This window comes from Rhinoraja longicauda, chromosome 19, assembly GCF_053455715.1.
Source record: "Rhinoraja longicauda isolate Sanriku21f chromosome 19, sRhiLon1.1, whole genome shotgun sequence".
In the NCBI taxonomy this organism is placed as follows: Eukaryota; Metazoa; Chordata; class Chondrichthyes; order Rajiformes; family Arhynchobatidae; genus Rhinoraja; species Rhinoraja longicauda.
Window position 1 is genome coordinate 11,196,070 of NC_135971.1, and position 14,380 is coordinate 11,210,449.

At 48.9% G+C, this 14,380-nt stretch overlaps 1 pseudogene across 1 annotated transcript; it reads right to left on the minus strand.

Annotated features, from left to right (window-relative positions):
* Positions 1 to 4,360: 4,360 nt before the first annotated feature.
* LOC144602834 (zinc-binding protein A33-like) lies at positions 4,361 to 13,801 on the minus strand (annotated as a pseudogene). Its single transcript, XR_013548515.1, has 7 exons — positions 13,394 to 13,801; positions 13,208 to 13,303; positions 9,902 to 10,135; positions 9,255 to 9,277; positions 9,049 to 9,167; positions 6,811 to 7,342; positions 4,361 to 4,401 (listed from the first exon to the last, which is right to left on the minus strand). The product of XR_013548515.1 is annotated as a zinc-binding protein A33-like (transcript).
* Positions 13,802 to 14,380: the final 579 nt, after the last annotated feature.

The window sequence follows — 14,380 nt, forward strand, 5'->3', positions numbered from 1 at the left end:
ATAGGTTCGAGCAATAGATAAATGAAATACCCTCTGGTTGAATTTGGATAATTTCCACGACTAGTAAGGTTCACAAGAACCGAATAGAAAGTTTGTGTTTATTAGAACATGTGCTTGGTGCTTCTAGACCCGAAACGTCACCCATTCCTTCTCTCCAGAGATGCTGCCGGTCCCGCTGAATTACTCCTGCATTTTGTGTCTACCTTCGATTTCAACCAGCATCTGCAGGTCTTTCCAACACATCAACACAAATCTGTTCGGATAGTATAACTTGCTTTTAAAGTCTGTTCGTAAATGTTCCTGTCTGCAAATCGACTTCTCCATTCTTTTTACAGTTCACGGCTGCACTTCAATGTGATTTATGCAGGTAAAGCACTCTGGGGTCTCCTAAAAGAAATGCGAGGACATTGTATAAATGTTAGCGGGTTGTGACGCTGCAATGCTGAGAACTGATATGCTCCACATTGTAACTTCCCCTTTCCCCTATCTATTGTACTTGTGTTTGACTTGATTGCATTTATCTTTGGTATTATCTAATTTGATTGGATAGTTTGCAAACGTTAGTGTACATGTTAAAATAATCAACCTAAACCGGTTTGGGACTGGAGACACTGCGGCAGGTGGGGCCGGGTGGTGGGGGGTGTGAGTGCCGGGAGTGGGAGGCGGGCGGGGGGGTATCACACCCTCCAGTGTTTGTGTTCGTCCCCCGTGCTGTCCGTGATCCGGAGGGCCGCCGATACTGAAGGTGGCCACACGCACAGAGACTTTGGGAAATTCTGTGAAGAAAGACACATATCTGGAATATAAATCGATACCGATTTATTTGGGTGCTGTGCATCTTATTTAGTCGGTAAATTCGCTGCACTGCCCCATCACAAACGCTGCCGTGGCTGGCGGGGTGTTCCAGTGATTACAGCTGCCGCCAGCGAGATCCAACGACCAGGGTCCGATCCTGGCCTCCGGTTCTGCCTGTGTGGACTTTGTTCATTCAACCCGTCACCGCGCGCTTTTCCCGCGGGTGCTCCGGTTTCCTGCCACTTCCCGAGGGCGTGAGGGGCTCTCGGTGAACCGGCTGCTTGATGTGACCCCAGCGTAGGTTAATGTGGGGGTGGAGGCAAGGGGGAATAGGGTAGGGTAGGGTGAGGGGGGGTGATGGTACGAGTGCGAGAAATGAGTGCAAGCAGTGGGGCTGATGGGAATACATTGAGTGGCGGCAGAGAGTTGACTCACAAGAGCCAGGAGTTGCTGGAATCTCGAACAAAATTTTAAAAATCCGCTCGACTCAACGGGTGAGGCAGCATCTGTGGAGGGACATGGATATTTCACGTTTCCACTCGTGATCCTCAGGCTTGATGGACGATTGGCTTCTCGTCTTTAAAATCGTGCGTAAAAAAGAACGAGCCTTTACAGAATTTCACTTTTCGAACTTGAATTTCCCCTTGAACCGCGCGGCCGCTGGTACGACTTGGTACATCTAGATTGTGCTCATGGACAGTATGATTTGAATGAACAGCACGTAAGCAAAGCTTTTCACTGTACCTCGGTGCACCAGAATTCATAAACCATACCAAACCAATACCACCATGTTGTTGTCAGCGTGTCAGTGAATGAATGAATAAATAAATGAATGAACGAATAATACTTTATTATCACATGTGAAATGTCACGGTGTGATTCTTTGTTTTGCATACACAAGTCTACAAAGAGCCGTCGCGTAAAGGGCGCCGATAGAGTTACAAGTTATTCCACTTAGTCCCCAATGGTCCCTCTGTTCTCGCAGACCCCCCCCCCCCCCCCCCCCCCCCCCCTCACCACGCCGGTGCCTCTCTGTTCTCGGCCGCGCGTCCAGCCTTCTGCGCGCACACGAGCCTGTCGACCTCATGGCGCCCTCTGCAGGCCTGTCCTCGACCGCCGACGCCCGTCCTCGACCAGCGGCCCCTTCCTCGACTTCGACCACCGGCCCCGTCCTCACCGCCGCTGGGTCCTCTCCAGAAGACTCCTCGGCGCCTGCCGGGAGCTTCCCCAATGACTTTTCCCTGTACCTCAGTACACGTGACAATAAACTACATCGCTGTATAACGTTAAAATGCCGGCCAGTCTTAATCCCGGTTTTAAGTATGACTACTAACTAAAGGGCCGCAATTCCATAGAAACTGGCGAACTCAAGGCAGTCGGCGTGGGGTGTTGAGGCAGCGATTTGTTTATTGAATGAGGAACCCAGAGACACAATTTCAAGTCTCCTAACGCACCTTAAATACAGTTACTCATAAGTGATAGGAGCAGAATTGGGCCATTCGGCCCATGAAGTCCGCTCCGCCACTCAATCATGGTTGATCTTTCTCTCCCTCCTAACCCCATTCTCCTGCCTTCTCCCCATATCCTCTGACACCCGTACTATACAAGAATCTAGCTTTCTCTGCCTTCAAAATATCCATTGAAATATCATCTCAGAAATATCATCTCAAATCCTTTAAAAATAAACTAGTCCGAGGAGCGATGACCACAACGCTGCTGAGACACGCATCAAGTTCAAAGTGCTTGAAGGAACCACTCAGGGGATAATTAGGGATGTGCAGTAAGTGATGTACCTGCAGCGACAACCAAACCCTGAACCCCGATCAAGATCATCCATTTAAAGTATTCCTCTATAGGAAGATGGAGTAGTGTTTATGGAAGATGTTATCTTATTAACTGTTCAAGTTAATTAACAATTAACACTAGTAATGGCGCAATTTTCATCAAATTTAGATATCCAGGCAGCTTGTGGCCTCCTCTGCTCTTTTCTCCGCAACAGATTAATTTAATACCCTGTTGGTGAATTTCCATAATTTGCACGACCAGTAACATTCACAAGAATTGAATAGAAAGATTGTGTTTTTGCACCTCACACCTGATGGCCAGATTTTTCCCCGTGATGGAGAGGGAGCGCTGCTTCCATAGCTCCAGCTTCTTCCCCACCTTGGCTATCCGCTCCAGCCAATTCCTGTTACATGCCTCAGCCTTCCTGAACCAGATCCCCAGCACCTTCAAGAAGTCAGGCTTGATGATGAAGGGGATGGAAGATCGGTCGGGTCAGTTGCCAAAGAGCATGGCCTCGCTCATCCTGCGGTTTACCCTGGCACCCGTGGCCGACTCAAACTGGTTGCAGACGCTGATCAGTCTGCGGACTGACCCTGGATCAGAGCAGAAGACGGCGACATCGTCCATGTACAGGGAGGCCTTGACCTGAGTGCCCCCACTGCCTGGCAATGTCACTCCTCTTATGCTTGTGATAGATTCGGCAAAGGGCTCAATGCAACAGACGAACAAGACAGGGGAGAGAGGGCAACCCTGCCTGACTCCAGACCTGACGGGGAAGCTGTCTGATTCCCACCCATTAATTTGGACTGCACTACAGATATCAGTGTAGAGCAGTTGTATCCACTTCCTGATTCCCTCCCTAAAGCCCATTTTGGAGAGCACGTCCCTCATGTACATGTGCGATATCCTGTCGAAGGCCTTCTCCTGGTCCAAGCACACCAAGCAGGCATCCACCCGTCTGTCCTGCACGTAGGCAATGGTATCTCTCTGCAGCACCAGGCTGTCTGAGATTTTCCTGCCAGGTACAGCACAGGTTTGGTCCGGGTGGATCACCTGTCCCAGAGCAGACTTGACCCGGTTGGCGATGGCCTTAGACAGGATCTTGTAGTCTACATTCAACAAAGTGATGGGTCTCCAATTCCTTATATCATTCATCTCTCCCCTCTGCTTGTAGATTAGGCTGATGCTGCCCTTCCTCATAGAGTCTGACATGCTGCCGGCTAGAAGTATGTTGTTGTACACTTCCAGCAGGTCCGGGCCCACCCAGTCCCACAGAGCCCAATACAACACTGCCGGTAAGCCATCGCTTCCGGGATTTTACTCGAGTCAAAGGAACGGATGGAGCCAGCCAGTCAGCTCCTCCAGGGTCAGTGGTTGATCCAGACTCTCCTGCTTGCTGTCGTCCAAGACCTCCGTGATGGAGGCAGGAAGTTCTGGGAGGCGGTGCTGTCTGTGGTCTTTTTTATCGTACAGATCCTTATAAAAGGATCTGCAGATCCTCAGCATGTCTGTCTGCAAGGATGTTACCGAGCCGTCCTCCTCCCTAAGGCTGTTGATCACAGAGCTCCCCCTGTGAACCTTATGGAAGAAGAAGCGTGAGCACGTCTCATCCTGCTCAACGTGGCGGACCCTGGACCGGAAGATGATCTTGGAGGATTCAGAGGTAAAGAGCCGAGCTTGCCGGCCCTTCAACTCTCTCAGTTCCTCCCTCACATCAACCCCTCTCTTCTGCAGAAGGAGCAGTTGCTGCAAATCTGTCTGGAGTTGACACAATTCCCTCTTACTCTCTCTTGCTCTCTGAACGCCTTTGGAGGCGAAGAACTTCTTGATGTTCTCCTTGGTTGCTTCCCACCGGAGTGTCGGGGAGTCAAAGAGGGGCCTCAGTTCTCCAACATGCGTAGTTCCTCTTTAGCTCCTCAACGTTCTCCAGGGTCAACAGCTCCACATTTAACTTCCATGTCTCTCTGCCCGCCTTCCGGTCCTCCTGTAGGTGACAGGAGACCTGAAGGAGGCAGTGGTCAGAGAAGAACACCGGCGCGAGGCCGGTGTGTCTGACCGTGACGGCCCTCGATGTGAAGAGGAAGTCTATCCGGGACTGGGCTGAACCGTTCGGTCCTGACCAGGTGAACCGCGGCTGGGCCCCGCCTGCAGGGTCGCTGAAGGGGTCGCGCAGCTTTGCATCTTTGACCGTCTCCACCAGGAGTTTGGAGGTGCCGTCCAGTCTGTGGTTGGCACTGCCGGAGCGTCCAGCCGCATCGATGATGCAGTTGTAGTCACCGTTCCTCGTCAGTAATCCGCGACTCAATACTGGTACTGCTCTTATAAGAACATTAGGGTTGTAGCCAATCCAAATCGATCCAATCCAACTCGTCCTGGGAGAACCTCCTTAGTGATCAAGGTGTATACCCTGCCAGGTAAATGGTTGTGTACTATGTGTTGGGGGGGGGGGGGTGGGGGCTGTAAAATTGTCTCTTCCAAATGGTGACGCGACCTTTTATTCTGGTTGTGTCTCCGTTCCCGCTGCGCCCTACCATCGGCCAAACACCTGGAGCTGGCGGCCTCCACCTGGGACCACCTGGGCTCTGGTTCACAGAGCCCGCGGACCGGACTGCACTTACCATCTGCGGAGCTGGCTGCCTTTGGAGGCTGCGGTGGCGCTGCGGGAGCGGCTGCGACTCGCCTTCAGAGGCTTCTGCCGCGGGCCGCGTGGATATCGGAAGCTCGCAGGCCTTGCCCGGGGGGGGGGGGGGGGGGGGGGGGGGGGGGGGGGGCGACATCGGGAGCTGGGTTGGCCCGCCGCAGAGCTTTCACGTCCGGCGCGGCCTGGAACGGGGCAACTTCAACAGCCTGACCTCGGAGAAGACGGCAGGGGAAGAGAAAATACATTCTGGCCTTCCATCACAGTGAGGAGGTGACTGGAGGAGACTCATTGCGATGGATGTTTCTTTTTGTTTGGTGTTGGTTTGTGATTGTGTGTGTTATTGCTTATTTATATTGCTCTTATTGTTGGACTGTGGGTAATGTTTCATTCACTGCGCATTTATGTGTATGTGACAAAATATAATTGACTATTGAGGCAGGTGAAACGTTAAAGCGATGAACGAGAGCAGGAAGCAGCACCGATACAGACATGATGTGCCTGAGAGAGAGATGTGGGAGATGAAGCGTTAAATGCTGAGACTCTAAAAGGCGCTGGTCTGGCCGCATTTCAAATATCGTGAGCAATTCCTGGCACCATATCTGAGGAAGGATGTGCTGGCTCTGGAGAGGGTCCAGAGGACGTTTACATGAATGATCCCAGGAATGAGAAAGTTAACATATGATGAGCATTTGACTGCACTGGGCCTGTAATCGCTGGAGTTTAGAAGAATGAGGGGGGACCTCATTGAAACATACAGAATAGTGAAAGGTTTGGATAGAGTGGATTGTGGAGAGGATGTTTCCACTAGTGGGAGAGTCGAAGACAAGTGGTCACAGCCTTAGAATTAAACGACGGACTTTTAGGAAGGAGATGAGGAGGAATTAATTTCGTCAGAGGGTGGTGAATCGGTGGAAGTCTCTGTCACAAAAGGCTGTGGAGGCCAAGTCAGTTAATATATTTTACGCAGAGACAGATAGATTCTTGATTAATGTGGGTGTCAGGAGTTATGAGGAGAAGGCAGGAGAATGGGGTTAGGAGGGAGAGATAGATCAGCCATGATTGAATGGCGGGGTAGAATTGATGGCCGAATGGCCTAATTCTACTCCTATCGCTTATGACCTTAATGCGGTGAACAAAAGCAGAAGCAGCAGCGATACAGACGTGATGTAACTGAGGGAGAGGTGGGGGAGGGGTCTGGCGGCGACTGAATGAAGAAACATCTATGTATCGACGTCGAACTACAAACTTTAGAACTCGGGGGAGCCCGGAGCTCAGGACCCGCCGCCCGCGGCCGCTGCTGAACCCGCGGGAAGGGCGATTGTTTCAATCTTTATATTTTCACAAAAGTAATTTCTGTTCCGTTGACGGACGCGGTTAACGCGTTAAAATGAATGGATCGACAGCTCTGATTCAACTTGCTGTTTATTTCTCTCTGGTTATATTTCCGCGCTCACTGGGGTCTTTACGACGCGGAATTGGGGATTAAATGAGAGCCGTTCAGCGCCGACCTGTTGTCGACCGGGTTTCTACCCCACAGCCCCTGAGCCCCGCTCCTGACGCCGGTGTCGGGACCCGACCCTTTAACACACCCGGAGCGGGAACGGAGCAGATTCTCAGCCACTGGTTTGGTGCCCCAAGGCCCGAAGAAAGGGTAAATTTTTCTCCGTGAATTTATTCCCACCGAAGGTGTGGAGATGGGACTTGGTGTCTGCGTCGTAAAATGAAACTGTCCCGGACTCGTAACTGAGATAAACTCTCACCCTCCCGGGGATGGGACGGGCGGGGAGACGGTATGGAGGGGAGGTGGAATGCATCAAACTCGTCACCCCACCCCCGCCAGATGCTCCAGACTCCAGTCTCCGGGGTCGGTGTGACCCGTCTCTTCCTCTCCAAAGACTCTGCGACGACTCCCAGACCCCAGTGCTGATTCCCCGCCACCTCCACCTCCCAGTAATGTCTCCCCGATGTGAATCCCTCCGATCCCAGCACACCACACACTGTCTGTAAACCTCTTCCCGGTGTCAGGGAGACTCCTCCGGGTCCGGGTCCATCTCACCCTCTTCCGATCGTCAGACACCTCGGAGCTCCGGATGCGCTGTTTCCACATCAGGGTGACGGAGACTGGGGGGGAGAAGCAGAGAATCAGAGAGTCCCCGGGGGTCGGGGGAGACTCGGGCAGCGCGGCCCCGGGACCGGGGGAGGGAGGCCGCTCAGCCTCAGGCACAGGCGGGCGGACAACTGAAACCCTGCCCGGGGTTTCACCCACAACCACATCGGGTGGACAACAGACATCTTTACCGGCGTTTTAACCGGCAGTAGATGAGAAAATCCGCGCGTTAGCGTGAACGGGAGGGGGTGGTGCATGCGGAGGGGGAGAACGAATGCGAAAAGTGAGGATGAACGAGAGATTGCGGGGTGGGGATGGAGATACGGCGGGTAGTCAAAATATCTGGGTGTCCTAGTGCATCAGTCACTGGAAAGGAAGCATGCAGGTACAGCAGGCAGTGACGAAAGCCAATTGAATGTTGGCCTTCATAACAAGAGGAGTTGAGTATAGGAGCAAAGACGTCCTTCTGCAGTTGTACAGGGCCCTAGTGAGACCAAACCTGGAGTACTGTGAGCAGTTTTGGTCTCCAAATTTGAGGAAGGATATTCTTGCTATTGAGGGCGTGCAGCGTAGGTTTACTAGGTTAATTCACGGAATGGTGGGACTGTCATATGTTGAAAGACTGGAGCGACTAGGCTTGTATACACTGGAATTTAGAAGGATGAGAAGGGATCTTATCGAAACGTATAAGATTATTAAGGGGATGGGACACGTTAGAGGCAGGAAACATGTTCCCAATGTTGGGGTAGTCCAGAACCAGGGCCACAGTTTAAGAATAAGGGGTAGGCCATCTAGGACGGAAATGAGGAAAAACTTTTTCAGTCAGAGAGTTGTGAATCTGTGGAATTCTCTGCCTCAGAAGGCAGTGGAGGCCAATTCGCTGAATGCATTCAAGAGAGAGCTAGTTAGAGCTCTTAAGTATAGCGGAGTCAGGGGGTAAGGGGAGAAGGCAGGAACGGGGGTACTGATTGAGAATGATCAGCCATGATCACGTTGAATAGCGGTGCTGGCTCGAAGGGCCGAACGGCCTACTCCTGCACCTATTATCTATTGTCTATCTTGTGGGTAGATGCCGAGGGAAAGGCAGATTAGAAGATGAGGAGACTGTTGTGAGGGGTAATTGGAGATGGTTAAAGAGGAGGTAGAGATATGGGGTGGAGTTGCCGTGATCACACTGAATGGGAGGGTACTGGATGGGCGAGGCAATCTTCTACTAGTTACTTGCTTTATTTATTGGAGGGTGGATTTGATGCATCTGTGTAACCAAGAACACTCTGATCTCATTGTGAACCAATATATGAACTTCACTGAGGGACTTGACAATGTTCCGCATGTAAGGCTGGTCCAGAAAGCGAAGGCAGGTGGGATCCAAGACAAGTTGGTAAAATGGAGCCATAATTGGCTTGGTGGTTGGAGGTAGAAGGTAGCAGTAGAAGGATGATTTTTCTGCCTGGAGGTCTGTTACTGGTGGTGTGTATCACAGATCAGTGCTGCTACCTTTGCTGTTTATTTTATATTTTCGTGATCTGGATGCGAATGTAAGAGGTGTGTATAGTACGTTTGTGGAGAATGAGAAATGTTATGGGTTGCGAGGAAGTCTGTCAAAGTTTGCAACAAGATCTAGGCTGGATCATCAAAACATTATTTTCATGCGGGGATATCAATTCTGGATAACGTAGTTTTCTTCACAAAAAGAGTTGTTAAGAGGTATCAGTTTTACCTCGCTTGATGATATCACATGTTTCTCTCAATGCCATGTTGTAGAAAAAGGTGCGATCAAACTTTTCATTCGGCAACTTGCCACCGACCACCAACATTGGTTTGGCTTCATCACTGAACCTGCAAATATTTAACAGCTGGTTATAAACAGAACATTTGAGCTGTTCCTTTAAAACATACATTGTTTCAGTCAAAAGCATGTCCTACCTCGTCTTGCGACCAACTACCTCCTGAAATAAATAAAACACAAATGTCAATAGACTGAGATGGATCGTCATGATCCCGACAGCGGGTATTTCGCCAAATTGCTACGAAAAAAACAACTGAAAATTCCCATTTTCAAACTCTTTGCCTGTGCCACACAGACAGGAAGTGGATATTCTGGTAGAGACATCGAACACGGGGCAAAGCATTAGGAATGTTGATGAAAATAGACGCGATCGTGGGATTTTACCTGGAGAAGATGTCAGAGAAAATGGGATGGAATATTTTAGGATCAGCGTCGGATTTAAATGGGTGGGGGATGGAAATATTATCACTACTTGCGGGGGGAACAAAAATCAAAGCTGAAATGTAAGATGACCTTTTGATAAATTCCATAAGAAATGCAGTAAAGAGAACTTGGAACTCACAGGACGGCCTGAAGACAATATTGCAGATAAATTTAAGTTGAAGTGGGATGAATACATGAGGATTCCTGGAATTTGGGGCATTGTTGTCGGATGTGGTGAGTAGTTGGAACAGGCGGAACCTTGACCCAGTTCTGATAAATGCGGCATTTATTTCAGAAAATTTAACCCACAATTTTGTGCCTGTGCACTTTCACTTCACCAAACTGTAGTGTAACCCCTCACCATCAGAAATATCACGCCGTCCTTGTCATCTATCTGTTCCTGTAACTTTGAGAGTTCCTCCTGAATGGACTTTAAATTCTCTTGAATCTCTTGAAGATTTTTCTCCATTGTTTTTACAATCGTCTTCTCTTCCTCCCAGATCTCTCCCAGTAAGCACTGCTCTTTCTCAGTGAGAATCTGGTGCAGTTCAGCAAACTGGGATGTGATCTGTGACTGAAGTTTGTGTGACTCTTCCTGTCAGATGAAAGATGATAATATATATGTTATATCATTCTGAGTGCAGAATATGCCATTTGGTCCATCATGGGGCATGCTGGGCTTCATATGTATCTACACAAATCCCATTTACATGTATTTATAGACAATAGACAATAGACAATAGACAATAGGTGCAGGAGTAGGCCATTCAGCCCTTCGAGCCAGCAATGCCATTCAATGCGATCATGGCTGATCACTCTCAATCAGTACCCCGTTCCTGCCTTCTTCCCATACCCCCTCACTCCGCTATCCTTCAGAGCTCTATCCAGCTCTCTCTTGAAAGCATCCAACGAACTGGCCTCCACTGCCTTCTGAGGCAGAGAATTCCACACTTCACCACTCTCTGACTGAAAAAGTTCTTCCTCATCTCCATTCTAAATGGCCTACCCCTTATTCTTAAACTGTGGCCCCTTGTTCTGGACTCCCCCAACATTGGGAACATGTTTCCTGCCTCTAATGTGTCCAATCCCCTAATTATCTTATATCTTTCAATAAGATCCCCCCCTCATCCTTCTAAATTCCAGTGTATACAAGCCCAATCGCTCCAGCCTTTCAACATACGACAGTCCCGCCATTCCGGGAATTAACCTAGTGAACCTACGCTGCACGCCCTCCATAGCAAGAATATCCTTCCTCAAATTTGGAGACCAAAACTGCACACAGTACTCCAGGTGCGGTCTCACCAGGGCCCGGTACAACTGTAGAAGGACCTCTTTGCTCCTATACTCAAATCCTCTTGTTACGAAGGCCAACATTCCATTGGCTTTCTTCACTGCCTGCTGTACCTGCATGCTTCCTTTCATTGACTGATGCACTAGGACACCCAGATCTCGTTGAACTCCCCCTCCTCCTAACTTGACACCATTCAGATAATAATCTGCCTTTCTATTCTTACTTCCAAAGTGAATAACCTCACACTTATCTACATTAAACTGCATCTGCCATGTATCCGCCCACTCACACAACCTGTCCAAGTCACCCTGCAGCCTTATTGCATCTTCCTCACAATTTACACTACCCCCCAGCTTAGTATCATCTGCAAATTTGCTAATGGTACTTTTAATCCCTTCGTCTAAGGCATTAATGTATATCGTAAATAGCTGGGGTCCCAGCACCGAACATTGCGGTACCCCACTGGTCACTGCCTGCCATTCCGAAAGGGACCCATTTATCCCCACTCTTTGCTTTCTGTCTGTCAACCAATTTTCTATCCATGTCAGTACCCTACCCCCAATACCATGTGCCCTAATTTTGCCCACTAATCTCCTATGTGGGACCTTGTCGAAGGCTTTCTGAAAGTCGAGGTACACCACATCCACTGACTCTCCCCTGTCAATTTTCCTAGTTACATCCTCAAAAAATTCCAGTAGATTTGTCAAGCATGATTTCCCCTTCGTAAATCCATGCTGACTCGGAATGATCCCGTTACTGCTATCCAAATGCTCAGCAATTTCGTCTTTTATAATTGACTCCAGCATCTTCCCCACCACTGATGTCAGACTAACTGGTCTATAATTACCCGTTTTCTCTCTCCCAACTTTCTTAAAAAGTGGGATAACATTTGCTATCCTCCAATCCACAGGAACTGATCCTGAATCTATAGAACATTGAAAAATGATCTCCAATGCTTCCACTATTTCTAGAGCCACCTCCTTAAGTACCCTGGGATGCAGACCATCAGGCCCTGGGGATTTATCAGCCTTCAGTCCCATCAGTCTACCCAAAACCATTTCCTGCCTAATGTAGATTTCCTTCAGTTCCTCCATCACCCTAGGTTCTCCGGCCCCTAGAACATTTGGGAGATTGTGTGTATCTTCCTCAGTGAAGACAGATCCAAAGTAACGGTTTAACTCGTCTGCCATTTCTTTGTTCCCCATAATAAATTCCCCTGTTTCTGTCTTCAAGGGACCCACATTTGCCTTGACAATTTTTTTCCTCTTCACGTACCTAAAAAAACTTTTACTATCCTCCTTTATATTATTGGCTAGTTTACCCTCGTACCTCATCTTTTCTCCCCGTATTGCCTTTTTAGTTAACTTTTGTTGCTCTTTAAAAGAGTCCCAATCCTCTGTCTTCCCACTCTTCTTTGCTATGTTATACTTCCTCTCCTTAATTTTTATTCTGTCCCTGACTTCCCTTGTCAGCCACAGGTGTCTCTTACTCCCCTTAGAGTCTTTCCACCTCTTTGGAATAAATTGATCCTGCAACCTCTGCATTATTCCCAGGAATACCTGCCATTGCTGTTCTACCGTCTTCCCTGCTAGGGCCTCCTTCCAGTCAATTTTGGCCAGCTCCCGCCTCATGCCTCTGTAATCCCCTTTGCTATACTGTCTTTAAACTGTCTTTAAACCATAGCTTTCATTACCTTGGCTATTAAAGAGCTCGTCATGATAATTCTGAAATATTTTGTGAAAGTAATGTACAAGCACATCATTCCCATTTCCCCAATTCAATTCTCTGCAACCTGTTCCATTTAATTTCTCCATTAACCCTCACTGGACAGAACCAGGTCACCAGAACTAGCAGACAGCAGCACCACTTAGAATGTCAGACTTCACAGAGTCATACAGCAAGGGGTCATACCGACCAAGAAGCCCCATCTGCACTATTTCCACCTGTCCGCATTTGGCCCAAATAGTTCAAAAACCTTTCTCTCCACGAATTTGTTCAACTACCTTTTAAATGTTCTTATGGTACCTGACTCAACGACCTCATCTGGCAGCTCTTTCCATGTACACACTACCAAATTTGTCCTTCATGTTCGTTTGAAATCTTTTCCCTCTCACCTAAAACCTATACCCTCACTTTCCCGATCCCCCTACTAAGGGTAACAGACTGACCATCCAACGTATCATTCCGTTTCGTGATATTATACACCTGCCACAGCCCATTCTTCATACTACTGCGCTCCAGGGAGTAAAGTCCTTGGTTGCTCAACCTCCCCCAAGAGTTTTGGCCCTCGACTACTGAGCTCTATAGAGGTGCCAAATTATTACACACATCGCAGGGATGAAATGTACACAAGAACATTAAATCGACAGTACAAACCTGAACTTCAGAAAAGCTCTCTTTCTGTTCCTCCTCCGTTCGCCCGATCTCTGATTCTTTCCTTCTGAGAGATTCGAAGGTAGATTTCACCTGAGCCTGGGGTAGGGTTTTAAATCAGAGAATAAAATTGTCAGAAAATAAACAAGACGTGACACAATGAAGTGATCAGGATCGGTTTGCTTTTACCTTGTAGATTTTAACAGCTTCTTCTATCAGCATGAAGCTGTGAGACGTGTGTTCCCGCGCAGCTGCACAAACCACACAGATCAGTTTCTTGTCCGTTTCACAAAACAGCTTCAGTTCTTCCTGATGTTTCTCGCAGTGAAGTTTACTTCCCTTTGTCCGATTCAGGCTCAGTTTTCGAGCTTTCTCAGCCAGTCTCGCCAAGGCCCGACTAACCCTGAGGGTGCAGTCTTCAAACTCCTCTCTACATTCCGGGCAGGAGTTTCTCTCCTCCCTGTCCCATCTCTGTGTGATACAGGGGCGGCAGAAGTAGTGGCCACACTCCAGTGCCACCGGATCGGTGAAGAAATCCATGCAGATGGGACAAACTGCCTCCTCGGTCCAACTCTCCACCTGGTCTTTCGCAGCCATTGTAACTCCGCCTCTTCCTGGTTCAGTGTTTTCCACTGCGCGCGCTGCTGTCTCCGGCAATGACGTTATTTGGCTGCAAGTGTTCAGTGTGAAGGTGTCCTGGCCACTTCCAACTAATCACTCGAGGGAGGGGTCAGTTAGACATTAAACCGGCCTGAATATAGACGAAAGCGGAGAGATTTCCCTGGGATTGTGTAAGGCAGGACAGAAAGGGACAGGGACCAGCGCTAAGGAGGTGTAACTGAGGAGGCGTTGCACCTGTTGGGCAGTGGAACCCGCCGCCCGCATCTCCGTTCACAGCCCGGGATCAGGATGGACGGAGACCTCCCTCCGGTCTTATGTTAATCCACAACAATGCACATTCGGGGCAATCTATATTTGCGTGTATTGTTTAAAGGATATTATATGACCCTTTAACATTTTTTGCAGTTTGCAAAGGTTCACTTTATCTTCTGATCAGTTTAGTTTAATTTAGTTTAGATTGGAGACAGAGGGCGATAACAGACCCTTTGGCCCACCGAGTGCAGAGACCAGGGATCCCCGCATGTTAAGACTATCCTGCACACACTAGGGACAATT